Source organism: Xenopus laevis, chromosome 2S, assembly GCF_017654675.1.
Source record: "Xenopus laevis strain J_2021 chromosome 2S, Xenopus_laevis_v10.1, whole genome shotgun sequence".
In the NCBI taxonomy this organism is placed as follows: domain Eukaryota; kingdom Metazoa; phylum Chordata; class Amphibia; order Anura; family Pipidae; genus Xenopus; species Xenopus laevis.
The window spans coordinates 110,218,102-110,234,230 of NC_054374.1; positions in this window are offsets into that span (position 1 = coordinate 110,218,102).

Consider the following 16,129-nt stretch of genomic DNA (forward strand, 5'->3'; position numbering starts at 1 on the left):
ACACTGCATGTGCTGTTAATCAATAGAAATGAAGATAAGGAGCTACTGGGGTCACTTTGGGATTTATGGACTTTCACTGCTAAAGCTTTGTAGACGCTTTGGACTGGTACACTACCAAAAACATACTGTGCTACTTTTCTAGCCTATTTCTTTGTTAAGCTTTGTTAAAGCATTTAAACGTCATTATTTCCTATGGGCTAGTTTTTGTTTAGCTGAAAGTCATTATACAGCAGACTTAGGCAATGGGCAAGATAGTAATCCACAAAGGCCACAAAATTAGAGTAATAATTGCTTTAGGAATCCATCACATATTGTCAAATGTGGTGACAAGGAGCTATATGACAGGGAAGAATGGTTGTATGTAAATTTTATAACCTAAGCCTCAAATAGGATCAGTGGCGGACCGGGGCCCACTGGGACTGCCGTCCAGGGACCCCCTTCCCCTATTGCGACGCACTGATTCTCTCGGCACGCATGCGCAGCTGCAGTTTTAGTTTTCTAATTTAAAAAAATGTGTCATTGGCAGTACACTCCATGTCTTTTACTCCATATTGATGTGTCTTTGGTTTACTTACTAGAGGAGATAGAAGTTTGTAAAAAAACGCAACTAGGGGAGACACAAGCCATTGGATAACGGACTAACCAAGACAGTATAGACTGTAGGCAACAAACGTTGTGGATAAAACCAGTGGATAACTGACTACAGGTGACAGACAACTGAATTGGAAGACAGCAATGGAGGGCACAAAATCATCATACAAAAATCACAACACCTTGAAGGCATATTTTTAGACAAAAATAAAAATAGTTAACCTGTAAATATATACAGTTATCCTGAAAGCTCAGAATTACAGAAAGGCTGTCTCCCATTGACTCCATTTTATCCAAATAATCCAACTTGTAAAAAATTATTTCCTTTTTCTTTGCAATAATAAAACAGTGTATATATATATATATATATATATATATATATATATATATATATATATAATATGCATTATCTCTCCCCAACATATATAACATATACTGAAATTGATTACAACAAATTAAAGGATTGTATTTTGTGGATATCATATGTAAGTAATAAAAAAGAGATAGAAGGATTGACTTCATACCGAGATAGGGACTCGAAGACGCCTTGCCACACAATGAAAATATTGTCAGTGTATGTAAACCAAGTCAAACATTGACTGGCATAATCCTCATCATCATAGACAAAAAGGTTTTCAAATCTAGAGATGAAGGCATTCGTGTATGATGGGGCAACATTGAACCCCAACACGTTCTCACACAGCTGAACGTGGACCTGTTATCCATATAAATATATATGTGTTTATATATGTAAAAAGACACAAATGTACCGTGTTTTATTGCAATCATACAATTATTTTCACACTGAAAGATATGATGCTATTTCATACCAGAATCGATTACTACCAACTTATTATAAAAGCAGAGAGAACTTTGTTCAAATAGTAATTTAATCAGCAGTGATGATTACTACCTAATTATAATTGGATTTTATATAGTTAATTCACCAGAGTAGTTGATTGGAACACTGATGAACTGAACTCTCCAATTTCTGTACCAGAAAACATGCCTACATTAAATGCTCCGCTCTGTTCCACTCATAAAATGCGGAGCAGATAAGAGAGGATCGAAACGCTTGTGACTGCAGTTGCTACGGATACAGTGACAGGTAAAATGATATATGAACCAGGAATCTAAAGCTTATTCCCCATGTTGATCTTCTCTATTATGACAGAGCTTAAAGCACTTCAGCTGAAGAGAAGAATATTGATCCATAAACGTCAGCAAGCCTTGCTTTGACAACATAAAATGAAATTATGTGTTGCTTCAAGGAAGGGTAAATAATTCTTTTTTTTTTTCCAAGAACCAATTTAGATTTATGGCTTGGGGAGCCTGAGACAAGTTGTGTTTAGTCATTATACTGGAGTTTGTTTTTAATGCTTGTTAAAAGGGTTACTGACCCCAGAACATTTCTTTACTTTAAATAGATTAATCACAAGAAAGTTCAACTATTCATACATCAAACCGTTTAAATACATCAGACAATACTGAAAACATTTAATGGTTTGACAGCAGATATAGTAGTTAACTGCATTTCTTTGTCATCCACCCAACACACCCACATTTAAGGGTGTTGTATGACGTATTATATTCTCTTACATATTTGATTCATCGTTCTGTTCCAAAAAAGTTTCTTCTTTACCTTTGCTTAATAGTTTATCTAGAAATTTCTTCTTTATATCTCTAGGTGCTTATTTTTTCCTTTATATTTTGCATTCTAATTATGTTCCTCTCCAGGTTCATTTTCAGCAACTGTTGTCAGTGTAACTCATTAATAAAAGAAAGTACATTCCATCACCCACATTCTGGCAAACAATTTAGTATACAACAATATTACACATGTGAATCCACATGTGTTGTTTATTTACTAAAACGCCCCTCAAATTTTTGAGATTCGTGAAAATAAAAGAAACTTGTTAGTAAATAGGCTCCATAAATGTACCTATTTAAAGAGATATTAACCTTGTGAACAACTTTCCAGGGAGTATTTGGGGATGGCCTAACTAGGGTGTGGGCCGCATTTTAAATATACAGTGAATTGGATGCAAATGCACATCCAAGTCTAGTTGGCGTTACTTCTGGTGTTGAGTGTGAGTGAAAGGTGTGCACCTGTTTCCTTAGATTTTAGTGTGCTATGCCTATTGACACAGGGCAGTGACGGCACCCTGGAGCTACCGCCTGGTCTGTAGGTAACAATAGTTTGTGGGTTCCTCTGCATCAATAGGCAGAGCAATGCTTGATTTTGAAATGGAGAATCTGAGGATCTCTGTCTTTAAGTTATAAACAGTATTATCAGAAAGCACCATTTATATGGGGAATAATACACCCTCTATTGTAAAATCATATACAGGTATAAGATCCCTTATCCAGAAACCCGATAGCCAGAAAGCTTCCGTTTCCATTTTATCCAAATAACACAAATTTCTAAAAATGATTTTATTTTGCTCTGTAATATTAAAACAGTAGCTTGTACTTGATCCCAAGTAAGATATAATTAATCCTTATTGGAAGCAAAACCAGCGTATTGGGTTTATTTAATCTTTAAATGTATTTCTATAAGACCCAAATTACGGAAAGATCCGTTATCCGGAAAACCCCAGGTCCCCCATGAGAAGCGGAGGGCTCCTCCTAAAGCCAAAGGTGCCGCGAATAAGATGGAGTTATTACACCTTGCACTGCATTTATCCTTCCATGTCTGTGGAGTTGTTACACTGACACTGTATTTATATTATAGGTACCCTGTGTGCAAGGGTCATTAGATATGGGATTATCACTGTAGTTATTTTACATGAATTATAATCCCTAAACACAACCTAACACAACGATCACCCTCTGCCTATGTTTGCAGCGATGGGGATAAAGGTTTGATCTATGTGCATGGAGATAACAATGATAATATAGTGTGGTATATGACTTTACCTCTCCCTCTTCTAGTTACATAATACATGCCACTAACATGTAACAGATACTGCACAAGAGAAAGAAAATAAAATATTTAGAGTTTTGCAAGGTTTTAATAATACAACAGGCTTCAAATTTACCGCTGTAAGTAAAAAAGTGCCCTGCTTAAAAAGTTGCAATCTACAGTATAAGGAACTAACTTTGTTTTGAATACATTATGATAAAAGACAACCTGATTTGCAACCCATGTTAAATTTGTTGGTCTCTTATTCACCTTTTGGGACCCAAAAATAGATCCCCATGCTTTTTAGGTTGGGTCTTCATGATGGCTTAAATAATGAGCATTTTTTTCTACAATTAAACAGAGATTAATATACGGCTTTTAAGTATTTTGAATCTAACACTGTGGGTCACAAAGCTGATTCTGCAACATAATTTGGGTCCCCTGAGAAAAAAGGGTAGGTACCACTACTCTACTGTGTCTCATTTTCATGTGGTTTCCTACTTTTAAATTGTTTTACAGCATTTCTATTGAGATAACATAATTTTACAGTCAGCTTTAAATCATTGCATGGTTTTATAGCTGCTCTGTAAAGATACTGTAACCAACCTTTTATTTAATAAGTACATGTGAAAACTAAACACATGCAAATTTGCAGTTTGGAAACATACAATTACAGAAAATACAGAAATTTATAAAAAAAAAAAAAAGTTTCAAGAAAAAAAGTTACAACACTAACATGGGATTGCTCAAACTTTTAACTTTAACACTTACCCAGACTCGAGTAAGACACTGATACTCACTTGTAAAACCAATGAACTGGTATTATTGGCAGCACTCACATGCTGTCAATGAAATCCATGCAGCAAACCCATTTTTTATTTAATGCTAGTCAGCTGTAATCTTTGATGGAGGCAGCCACAGAGACTTAAAAGGGGTTGTATCAAAAAAATTGTAGCATCACAGAGAAAATGTTTATTTGGTTGCTGGGGCCAGTGACCCCCATTTGAAAGGCAGAAACAGTGGTGGTAAATAATTTTAAAATTATGGGAAAGAAATAAAAATGATGATCAATTTAAAAGTTGCAAAGAACTAGTCATTCTATACTATAATAAAAGTTACCATCCTTTAAAAACAATACAGAGTCCTTTTAGTGATTAAAATAACAACCAGTAATTGGTATCAGAAGGGACTGTCTTCAACAGGGGAGTGTCTCTGCAGAACATTATATAATTAAAATCCCTGTTCTTCAATGATATAATCATCTTTCTAATGTTTACATATAATTAACATCAGTTCATACTGTAAGTAAATATTGATTATGCCTAAAATTTAATATATGTGAACATCACCTCCTGTGAAAGGCACAGCCCATTTTGGCTCTGCAGAAATGCACAGAACCGATGACATGCCAGCGGTCTTTGGAAGGTCACTGTCCATATGATCTGATTTAATTCTCCACTAAAAAAAAATAGTGCCAGCTGCATAAAAGCAAACTTTGGCATTTTGTATTCGTATTGGACAGGAAGTGAAAAACCACAAGTTAGTCGTTGCAGTTGATCCAAGTGCACAATAGGCTTTCATCTTGTTTAAAAGAGAAGAAGTGCGTGAAGGCCGCATCAATTAAATCTGGATGCTTTCTGCTCAGCTTCTCAAGCTCAAGTCTCTCTTTGCAGCTATCACGCCCTCTCCCCTGTTCTTGTCTTCCCACTTAGGGCCACTATTTGCTTGTACAGACAACATGTCTGTTTGATTTCAGCCAGGGTACTATCAGAAATGTTACACATATATGATATGTTTATATGTTCCTCCTTTGCTTGTGTGAGTTTCCTGCACTGGTTTCCTTTCACTTTACTTCTGCAATTCAAAAACATACAGGCAGAATGATCGGCTCCTGTTAAAACTGATAATAATGTGCGTATATGTAAAAATTTGTTAGCACCACTGGGGCAGGGACAGATGTGAGTGATGTGTAATCTCTGTGAAGAGTTGCAGCATTTTCTGGCCCTATATAAGCATGGATACTATTGGATATAAAAGTACTAGGATTGTAAGGATCATACTGGTTTCTAACCACTGTTCCCATGACTGCTGTGATTTCAGAACCTGCCCCTCGGCAGTTTCGAGGTTTCGAGGAGTGGGCATGAAAGTATAAAGGGTTAATAAGAAAAAGAATACTGCTGTTTAATATCCCCTTTTTATTTCATTTCAGATTTCAGGTGCACCCATCTAGAAAGAGATATATATATATATGTATTTTTTAAAAGAATTTTTTAGAAAACTCTTTCTCTTCTTTTGAGTAATCCTTTGAGTATTGTTTATTCTAATTCATATATATATTTTTTTTTTTATTCTATTATTATTATTATTATATATTTTTTACCTTCTGTGATAGGAGTGGCTTTTGTAAATATTATAAACAATTTGTACAATGATGTATTTTCGAAAAAGTTCTGTATGTATATTTCTAATCTACTCCAATTGGAAGCCCCGTCAAAATAGCTATAAAAAGATCGTTCTGTTTCCAACTATGCATCCCTATGGCAACGAATGACCTAACGATCAGAAAGCGACGCGTTCCTATAGCAACGAACGAACGTGGGGTGAAAGCGTCAAGTGACGCAAGGAAAGACGGAATAAAAGATCAACGCATGCGCAGCCAAAATCAAGCCTCTGAGGAAGTCGCAAGACGAAACGCGTAAGGCAGGTGACGTCACTGGTAGGCGCCGAGTATTGCACACGAGGAACGAACGCAAACAACCATCACATACAAGGAACGAACGAAAACATTCTTTTATTCGTTTTCCCAAGCCTGATCATCTTGGGACTTGTTGCTGTGGACTGGTGCAATCAGGGGGGCCTCCAGTTGGACGGTGCATAGATATGCTCTATTTTAACCATTGCCATGTGAGTGCATTTTAATCTTGTTTTACAATTATTAAAAAGTTTTTTACACTATTTGCTGCTATTTGTTGATCTACAGTCTACACGAAGGGAAACGCTCCAGATTTTACGTGCAAGCTGATATTATTTGTTTGTGAGTACCCACCTAAACAAGCTCCTGAGGAGAGTCCTTTTTAACCCTTTTTGGTGAAGGTTGACAGTAAAGGAAGTAAAGGAAGGTCACACATATATGGTGTAAAAAGCGATCTGTTCCCTACACAAGAGGTGGCAACATTGCAAAACGATATTACCCTATTTGCTTGTTTGTCTGTCTCCCGTGCCTCTGGCGCTGGCTCTTTTATTTTAGTAACAGAACCTCGGCAAGGCAAGGCCAAGCCTCCTGCTGGCTCTTCATGAGGGTTTATCACACTTTGGGGGCTATGTTATAAAATGTGTTTTGCTACCATTAAGCAGGTAGCATTTAATATAGTAGTATTTACTACATAGTATTTAGACGCTATGGTATTGCACTTGGGCAAACATTTTGCCTATTATTACATATGGGGGAATAGGAGAAAAATGAGGGAGTTGAAGAATGTAATGGTAATAAGGAAACAAATATGGAGCAAAGCAGAATCTGCAAAAAAAAAAAAAAGTACGCAACACCAACATAGATGCATAAAAACTAATCTTCACATTTACAGCTCCAACAGATAAATATAAAGTCTAAACAAAAATGTTTTAGCCGTATTATAAAGGAGAAGCAAATCACTGGGGGAGAGTTGACAAACGTTAGTCATCCCCAAATGACTGTAATCACTTACCTGATGCGCTATATTGCTTGGTGGTGCTCGCTGGTGCACATATCTGCTACTCAGAAGAATGATATCAGGTAGGTGATTACAATCCCGGGGGGATGACTAACATTTGGCACCACCCAGTGATTTAGATTTTTCATCTCCTTTATTATTAATTATAATTAGATCCAGTATCCATGTGCAAGTGCCTTTTTTGCAAAACTGCATTTTGTCTATGATTATATATAACTATATAACAACTATAAAACAGGTGAATGTACTTATATAAGCATCAGATTACTGTCCCATTGTTTCCAAAATGGAATCTGTTAAGTCATATGTAGACAATGTCCTTAGAATCAGAGGATCCACACCAGGAAAAAAATAGGGTGATTGAGACTATTTTCTCCTTTTTCCAGGGGCCAGTCCCCCAAGTTGACAAAAGAAATTCAACATCCAGGACTTTTACCTTAGCAGAGATGAATGAAAAAGTCATTATAATTTATAACAATCAGTAAATGTTTACACGACCAGAGCCAACTTATGAATCAAATCATTATCGAGCACTATTGAATCAAAGCATTTTAACTTTGAGCTCTAATAGAAATAGCAACAATAAGCTTTACTGTGTGAAACTAATCTATATATTCTTTACTCATAGGGGCAGATTCACTAACCAGCAAAAATACGCCAGCGACCACTTTGCACCCATCACTACATTTTGCCAGGCGAAACTTTAATCAGACAACGCTAATTCACAAAAATGCGGAGTTTTGACATGGGTGCCAAACGCTGGCGACTTTTCGCCTAGTGCAAATTCGCTAGAGGTCTTGCAATCAGGTTAATTTACATACGGCGGGAAATTTAAAGTTGAATGGACAGCTTTATGTTATATGTTGCAGCAAATACATTACATTTCCACTGTTAATTACACATGTCCAATAGAGTTGTTATACTCATTCATCTAGCTCGCCGCTCAACATCAGCTGCTCCCATATGTATGTCCCTTCACTGGCTCCCAATCTCTTCTAGAATCAAATTCAAATTACTTACACTCACATTCAAGGCCCTTAATAATGAAACCCCTCCCTATATTTCATCTCTAATCTCCAAATACACTCCTTCACGAAACCTAGGCTCTGCTTCTGATCTTCGCCTCACTTTTCCTCTGATCACTTCTGCCCATTCTCGTCTACAAGACTTCTCTCGGGCTTCTGCTTTTCTCTGGAACTCTCTGCCACAAGCTGTCAGACTTTCTCCTTCTTTCCAAACTTTCAAGCGCTCCTTAAAGACCCATCTGTTTAAAGAGGCCTATTCGATGTACCTTAACTAATCATTGCTGTATCAAAAATGACAAAGTGTTTATACAATCCTAATGTCTCAATTGTACCCTAACCTTTTAGTTTGTAAACCCTATTGTACTCTGTAATCCTTGTCTGTTATCCACCATTTATTCCCTGTTATAACTGCAGTAAAGCACTGCGTATCTTGACAGCGCTATATAAATAAATGATGATGATGATGATGATGATACCCTACACATAAGCCCACTGTATAGTTAATGTTCCATATGTTAGAAAATGTATGGGGGAACCCGGTTACCCAACAAAATTTTGGCGAAAGAGGTAACATTCAGTAAAATCCGCATTTTGGTGAATTTGAGGAGTAACGGCCATTCGCCAGAGCGAATTTTTGCCTCCCGACAGAGTACGAATGAGCGTCAGCACCTATCTCTTTCGCTAGAGAATTGACGCCTCTGCCCATTAGTAAATTGCCAATGAGCTGGTGGTTAATAATAGAAAACTGTGAGATAAACAAAAGGGAATAAGGTGTTTCCTAGAAGTTTAAGAAACCTATACCTACCTTCAATTAAAAAATGTAGATCATCATTTACAGACAGGGATCAGGTACAAAATACAAATGGGAAATGGAATGTTTTTGGCATTTTACATCCCCCTTTGCCATCAGTGCCTGGGGTAAAGCTCCTTACGCATTTTTGAAACATATCAATGGCACATACATATACAGTAGTTTCCTTTTAAATGTAGAGACAGAAAATCTACAGTCCTTCAGCTGCTCCTGTACATCTGGATGGCAGAAGCAAGTCATCCCCTACAAAGCACTTATAATGTAAAACTAAGGCGATTAATTTATTAGTCAGTTTTCTAAGCAAACAGATGAATATCTGTATCGCTTTGTTTATTAGCATACAATTCTACAAGCATAAAAATCTCACTGAACTCTTATTTCCGACTGCCACCTGCTGGCGCTTTTTTATGAGTCCTGTGAATAATACTTTTCTTATTTTATTCTTTCAGCTAAGATTCTGTTACCAGTAAATTTGGCTTGATTCGGCTTGAGACCACAGATGGCCTTATAGGGAGTGTGTGAAGCCTTTTCTGACAGGCCTCATAGGCGCAGTCTACCTAATTGAGTAAAAATTACCATTTTTATCCTTGTTTTTTGCATAAATTATAAAAGTGCAATCTCTTTTATCACTATTCACAAATGTGATAAAACATTCTTCTTGCAAGGAGTGGCAATTGGTTTACAAGAAGAGAGACTATGCATCTGAAAGTTTGCCAACAGTACACCCCAAGGCAAGATAGTAGTATCTGCAAGATAAGTACATTGACAGAGATAAGATAAATTACAATAGATATGATAGAATGAGATCTGAGCAGATTTATATGCTAGATAGGGTTCCTTTAGAAAAACACCTGTGCAAATAGTATTTTTGCATAACTGAGTTTTTGTCTATAGAGTCTAAACAGAGTGCTTGGGCAATGCCATGTTTGATTTACATAACTAATCAGTACTAATTCTGTAGTCCGTTTTGCGATTCACTTTTAAAACCATGATTTTTTTATTAACTAGCAGAGTGTAGTATGCTACAGCAGTGATCACTTAACTTTCTGGTCAGTGAAGGGAAACCATTAAAATCCTAAAGCCAACATGCTCACCATAAGTTTTAATGTAGATCTATGAACATAAAAAGAAAAGTTAGAAAGTATTTACAATATCTAGTTACTGGGTTAAGTGGGAGGCTAGCAAACACACGGAAGATAAAATTCCAGACCTGTTCTAAAATTCTCTAAAAATATCATATGATATTTAAAAAACTTATGTCTATTTAATGTTGAATGGTAAACTGTTCTTTTAAATTAAACGAAACACCTTTACACATATTAAGAAACTAGCGGGCGAATTAAAGTCGCAAAGAGCAAAACAATTCGCACCAATAAGAATAAAAACCACATCTCGCAATGTAATATTGTTCCTTAAACTGTTATTGCATTGCGAATTGAAATCTTAAGGAGTGCTTGAAGGTGTTGTAATCTTTTGGAACAAACATAAGACTTTTTCAGTAAGAAGTTTTATTACATTGACTGAACATTGGAGCAAACTATAACATTCGCAAACGGTCTTCCACTGTCAGAAGTGGTCGCTAACTAGTTTCCTTGTTCGCAAAAGCTATATTAAATTTGTACAAAGCAAAATTTGTTCTAGCAAAGGCATTGCTTTTCACATTGCAAATAGTTTTTCCGTTACCAACTTTTATTACATTCCCCGTAGATCTCATCCCAGAGTTATGTCTTGGGTAGTCAAAAAAGTTCTTGGCCTCCATGCTTGCAATTAGTCTCATTGGTGGGATAGTAATAAATATACCCTACCCTAAAACCAAAAGCCAGCACTATTATGCTACATTTAAAATAACAGCTGTGATATCTGTATACATGTGTACATACTAAGTAGAGGTCTATGGGCTCCAATTATTACCATTATTATTACTACGTATTTTTAAAACATCAACATATTCCACATACAATACATACAATACATGGGTCTATACATTATACAAGAATATATACAAAAAAAACCAATAACCCATTCAACAGGTAAAGAGGGTCCTGTCCAAAAGAGCTTACAATCTAAAATGAGAAGTTGGCCTATTGGCCTCACTGTGGTCACAACCCCTGATGCCCCAGTCTGGATAACCATTAAGCAAAATGCATGGATACACTGTTTTTGGTAAATATGTTAAATCACTTGATTTCTGTCAACTTTATATTGATGTTAAACAAAACCAGCGACAGCCATTGGCATTGTTGATCAGGTAGGATAACATTCAAAAGTTCCAGAAGAAAATCGCCGATCGTAACTCAAATGAGGATATGGAGAAAAAAACAAGAAGAAGCTTATAGTGTAGCATTCCTAGGTATAATTACACCTCAGAGTGATTACATCCACACACTATCAGTGAGTAGCTCATTGTTAAATACAAAAAGTTTAGTGTGAGTGATACAAACTTCAATCACCATCAAATTTAAAGTGCGCTTGTGCTAGATATGAGATAGAGGCTTTAAAGACTTTAAAAACATTAGCAAGTAGGGGGATACCCACACAGCTTGTGTTCCTGTTTTAGTGCTAGATTATACTCACAGACATTCACAATAAAAGCTTGCACATCAAAAGTTGGACTTTTTTCTTCCCAGAGGACCTTCGCTGTTGCTGAACTGGAGAAAACATTTGGTTTGAGACTTAAATTATGAGGGTAGACTGTCAAGGTTGGGGTTGTTTTCTCTGGAAAAAAGGCTCTTGTGAGGGGACATGATTACACTTTACAAGTACATTAAAGAACATTATAGACAAATGGCAGGGGACCTTTTTACCCATAAAGAGGATCACCGTACCAGAGGCCACCCCTTTAGACTAGAAGAAAAGAACTTTCATTTGAAGCAACGTAGAGGGTTCTTCACAGTCAGGACAGTGAGGTTGTGGAATGCACTGCCGGGTGATGTTGTAATGGCTGATTCAGTTAATGCCTTTAAGAATGGCTTGGATGATTTCTTGGACAGACATAATATCAAAGGCTATTGTGATACTAAACTCTATAGTTAGTATAGGTATGGGTATATAGAATTTTAATTAAAATTTTCAACCCAATTTAACTATGTAACTATGTACAGCATTCACCTAAAAGTGCTTGTGCATGCACTTCTAGTTGTTTGTCGCTTGAAAAAGCAGACTGCTAATCACCAGAATAATGCTTCCACAAATTCTTTCAGCTGATTGCTGCAGAAGTGAATTGGTTGCAAATGTAGTGCTTCACCCCTGCATCTTTTTGGAGGCTGAGAAAAGCAGATCTGCTCAATGCCCCCTTCTCATTGATTTGAATCTCATCAGCCTGTGTGTGCACTTACACAAAGCGGAGATCAGCCCGGAGATGCCTCCTTTTGAGTATTTAGGCCGACAACAGCCAGGGCCAACAGCCTGTGTGTCCATAGCCTAAAGCATTGAAAATCTCACTGTATGCCATTAAAGGTCCAAATGGGTCCTGATTGAAATGAAAAGTTGTGTGAAAAACAGGTCAGCTTTCCTAGGTTCATGTCACTCCTAAAAGATTTTTATAGAGATAACAGTATCCCTTGGCTGTTTAACAGAGGACGTTTACCCTTAGAAAAAATCAAGCTACAGTATATCTACAGAACACTTGTCTGAAGGACAACATCCCCTTTAAAAAAATGTGAATAAAAATTAACATTTAATTTTTTTTTGTTTTGTTTCTTTATTACTTAAACAGATGAACATTATAGGGAAAAATATTGATATTGCTCAAACTCACTGGAAATTACAAACGATTTTCTACAACCTACTCTGGGGTTCGATAGCTCAGACAGTTGATAAGGGTAGGACTACACAGACGTTTTCAGCATGCAGCGTCTGCATCCGACAGTTGTGTCGGATCTGACATTTCTCTCTTACCTTATTTCCGTTGCATGCGATTTGACGCAGCGCGTCGGATTGCGCCGAAAATTTCTGTGTAGTCCTACCCTTAGCCATAAATTCCTTGAAGGCTTGGACAATGTAAAATAACAAATCTGCTAGAATTTGTGAAATTCTCTTATTGTTTAAAGCACTGCTAGATAACTTGATTTGGACAAAATTCATACAAAGTTATAATCTTAGGTACATGTGGCAATTACAGATCTTGTAAGTCTCCTTTTCCCACAATAACAGAAACATTTCTAAATTACCTTTTAGGTAAACAGATGATATGGGGCAATATGATGTATTTTTGGCTGCTGCTGGCACAGGTACATATAGTATTTGGGAGCAATATGATGGATTTTAGGCTGCTGCTGGCACAGGTACAAATGGGGGCAATATGATAGGTACTGGCACAGGAACATGGGGCAAAACAATGCCTGCTGGCACAGGTAGAGGTGACAATATGAATTGGAAGGTGGGGAATGGTAATGCAAGACTGAGGGGGGGGAACTGTATGTATGTATGTATGTATGTATATTTTTATTAGTAAAGCGCTCCTCGAGGGCAAAGCACTGTACAGAAAAACAATAAATTAGTAGTAACAAACAAGGGGTCATTGGAATTAAAAGTAACAACAAGTGCATTATTAGAAATACAATTCACATATATATAAAAAATATAATTACAATACAGATTAAGTGCTCAGTGTCAAGGAAACAAAAGGCTGGAGGACCCTACCCCGTAGGGCTTACAGTCTAAATGGGAGGGTAACATACAGACACAATTCAGAGGGGTATTAAGGTGCTGTGGGTTACAGTTTGTTACACTGTTATATAAGTGCCAGTTCTGGTGTTATTCAGGTGCTCCCAGAGGTAGTCTTTGAGTTTTGTTTTAAAAACACTGAAGGAGGATTCTCTCCTGAGAGATTCAGGAATGGCATTCCAAATGTAAGGAGTCGCAAGAGAGAAGGGTTTGATATGGGAAACAGCAGTAATAGTGGGGGGTACAACCAAGCTTGGCTTTTGACAAGGCAGAATTGAGGCAGGACAGAAAATTTATAGTGAATAAAGTCTGCTTGCGTACGGGATTTCTTCCACATACGTTCAGCAGATCTCATACAGGAGCATAAGAATCTGGCTTGTGAATTCAGCCAGGGTCGTGGGTTCAGAGCATGTGTACGCTTAGCCTGTAAAGAGGCAAATGAGCCAATGGTTGAGGATAGTATGTGAACTGATTGAAGCTCTTGCCTAGGGTGCCAAAATACCTTGGCTCGGCCCTGATCCAGAACCTCCATAAGGCCAGTTACAGGATTACATTTGAACTAATCCCTTCATGGTAGCATCGCTGGTAAGGAAATGGACTTCAAACTGCATTAATCCACCTTTACAGCTGTCAGCACCCTCAGAGACACTGCTGCAGTTATACGCTTACATGTTATACATACATGTTTATGTTATACTGTTCATTGCAAATATATTTATTGTATGTTCTGTTATTTGTTACAGTTTCACCTATTCCCCTTGCCTATCCAGTAAAATATACAGACTCCACGCTCAGTCTCTTTATTGGATTATGGGGAGGTTTAGCTGCATGTCGAACTACACACTGCCCCAGGGATGACAGAACACACTGTGACCTGACAATAAAGAATTGCTTGGATAGAAGATTGCAATGGATTATGGCCATACCTCCCAACATTGTTGAAAGAAAAAGAGGGGGAAAAAAATTGCAGCGCATAGCGTTGTGACATTTTTGGATCATGCACATTTTTGCGGACACGCCTACTAATTACCATGTTCATTTTACAAAATTTGGCAGGTTATGAAATTTGTTTTTTTTTTCCAGTTATTACAGTTTTTCTAATGAAGGTGAATTGCTCTTTAAGCTGAGTCTAACTTTTCCCAAGGGACCTCCTTATCTAAATAGTTACAATTACTTATTTGCTTATCTCAAAATTGTTTATATTGTCAATTTATTAACCGGAGTAGACAGGAGTCTTGGGGTAAAAGAGAGTTTCTTGTAGACTAGTGCTCTTGCACTAACATGGGGCGAATAAATTGGCCACAGTCAGTTGTTTGAAAACAACTCAGCTCAGGGTTCACACTGGGAGGGCTTGTGGTGATGCCCAAGGGGGCTCTTATAATTGCCAAAACATTGACAAGTCTCCCCTTTCACCAGGGAAAACCCACAAGTGAGGGATAAAGCCGAGATTAAATGTGTTTCATGTCCGTGCCAAGAAAGCTGGAGCTGCTGTCTGCATTCCAGATGCCCAGCTGGAGTCTGCAGAGGATATGGAAGGGCCAGCCTGGGGCAGCTGCTGGGCATGGAATTGCTTTAAATGAGCAGTATCAAGCAGATACTGGCTCCTCTAACATGGTATTAGCAGCAAACTGATTTCCTGCGTGAAAACCTGGGAAGTGGGCCCAGATGGAAGCTGTGAAGGCCTCACAAGAGATTTAACAATGATATAATGGCACATTCTCAGACATTCCTCCTTATTAGCCCATGTCTGAACCCTGGCAGCTGCTCGCTCCCTCCTCATCACTTACTCACGCAATGCAATACCTGACTGGTCAGTGTATTAGAGTCTCACAGACAGCTACCCTGAAACTGTAACCCTCCCTGTACCGGTGCCATCACACAAAATGCCCATTTTATTGCTCCTGTGTTTGTTCTTGCTCTCTGCATTTGTATTCTCACATCCATTTACCTACTGAATTATTTTATTTTATCTTTTTTGGCTGTTTCACTCTTCACCCAGTTTGAATCGAATAGAATACAATAATCTGTGGAATAGAACATATACTTGTGCTTAGTTTCTGTACAATAGCTAATCATGAGCACAGTTCATTTGGAGAATAAATGCTATTAAGTGTTCAGTAAGTGTGACTAGTGCTCCCCATGTCAACCCATACAGGTTTCTGAAGAGGCTGTAACACTAAATTATTTCCAAGCAAGGTTGGAGAAGCCGCACACCTCACAAAACTTGTCACAAAGTAACTTGTCCTGGTGCTGTCACGAGCGCCCGCCGCGTCCTCTCCCTTCGGCGCAGAAACCAAGATGGTGGTGCCCATAGCTACTACGTGGGTAGCAGTGGTGCTGGCGCAATAACGTCACGCAAGCTGGCGCCAAATTCAAAATGAAAAGACGCCCAGGACACCTGTTCAATAACCGATTATAGGTC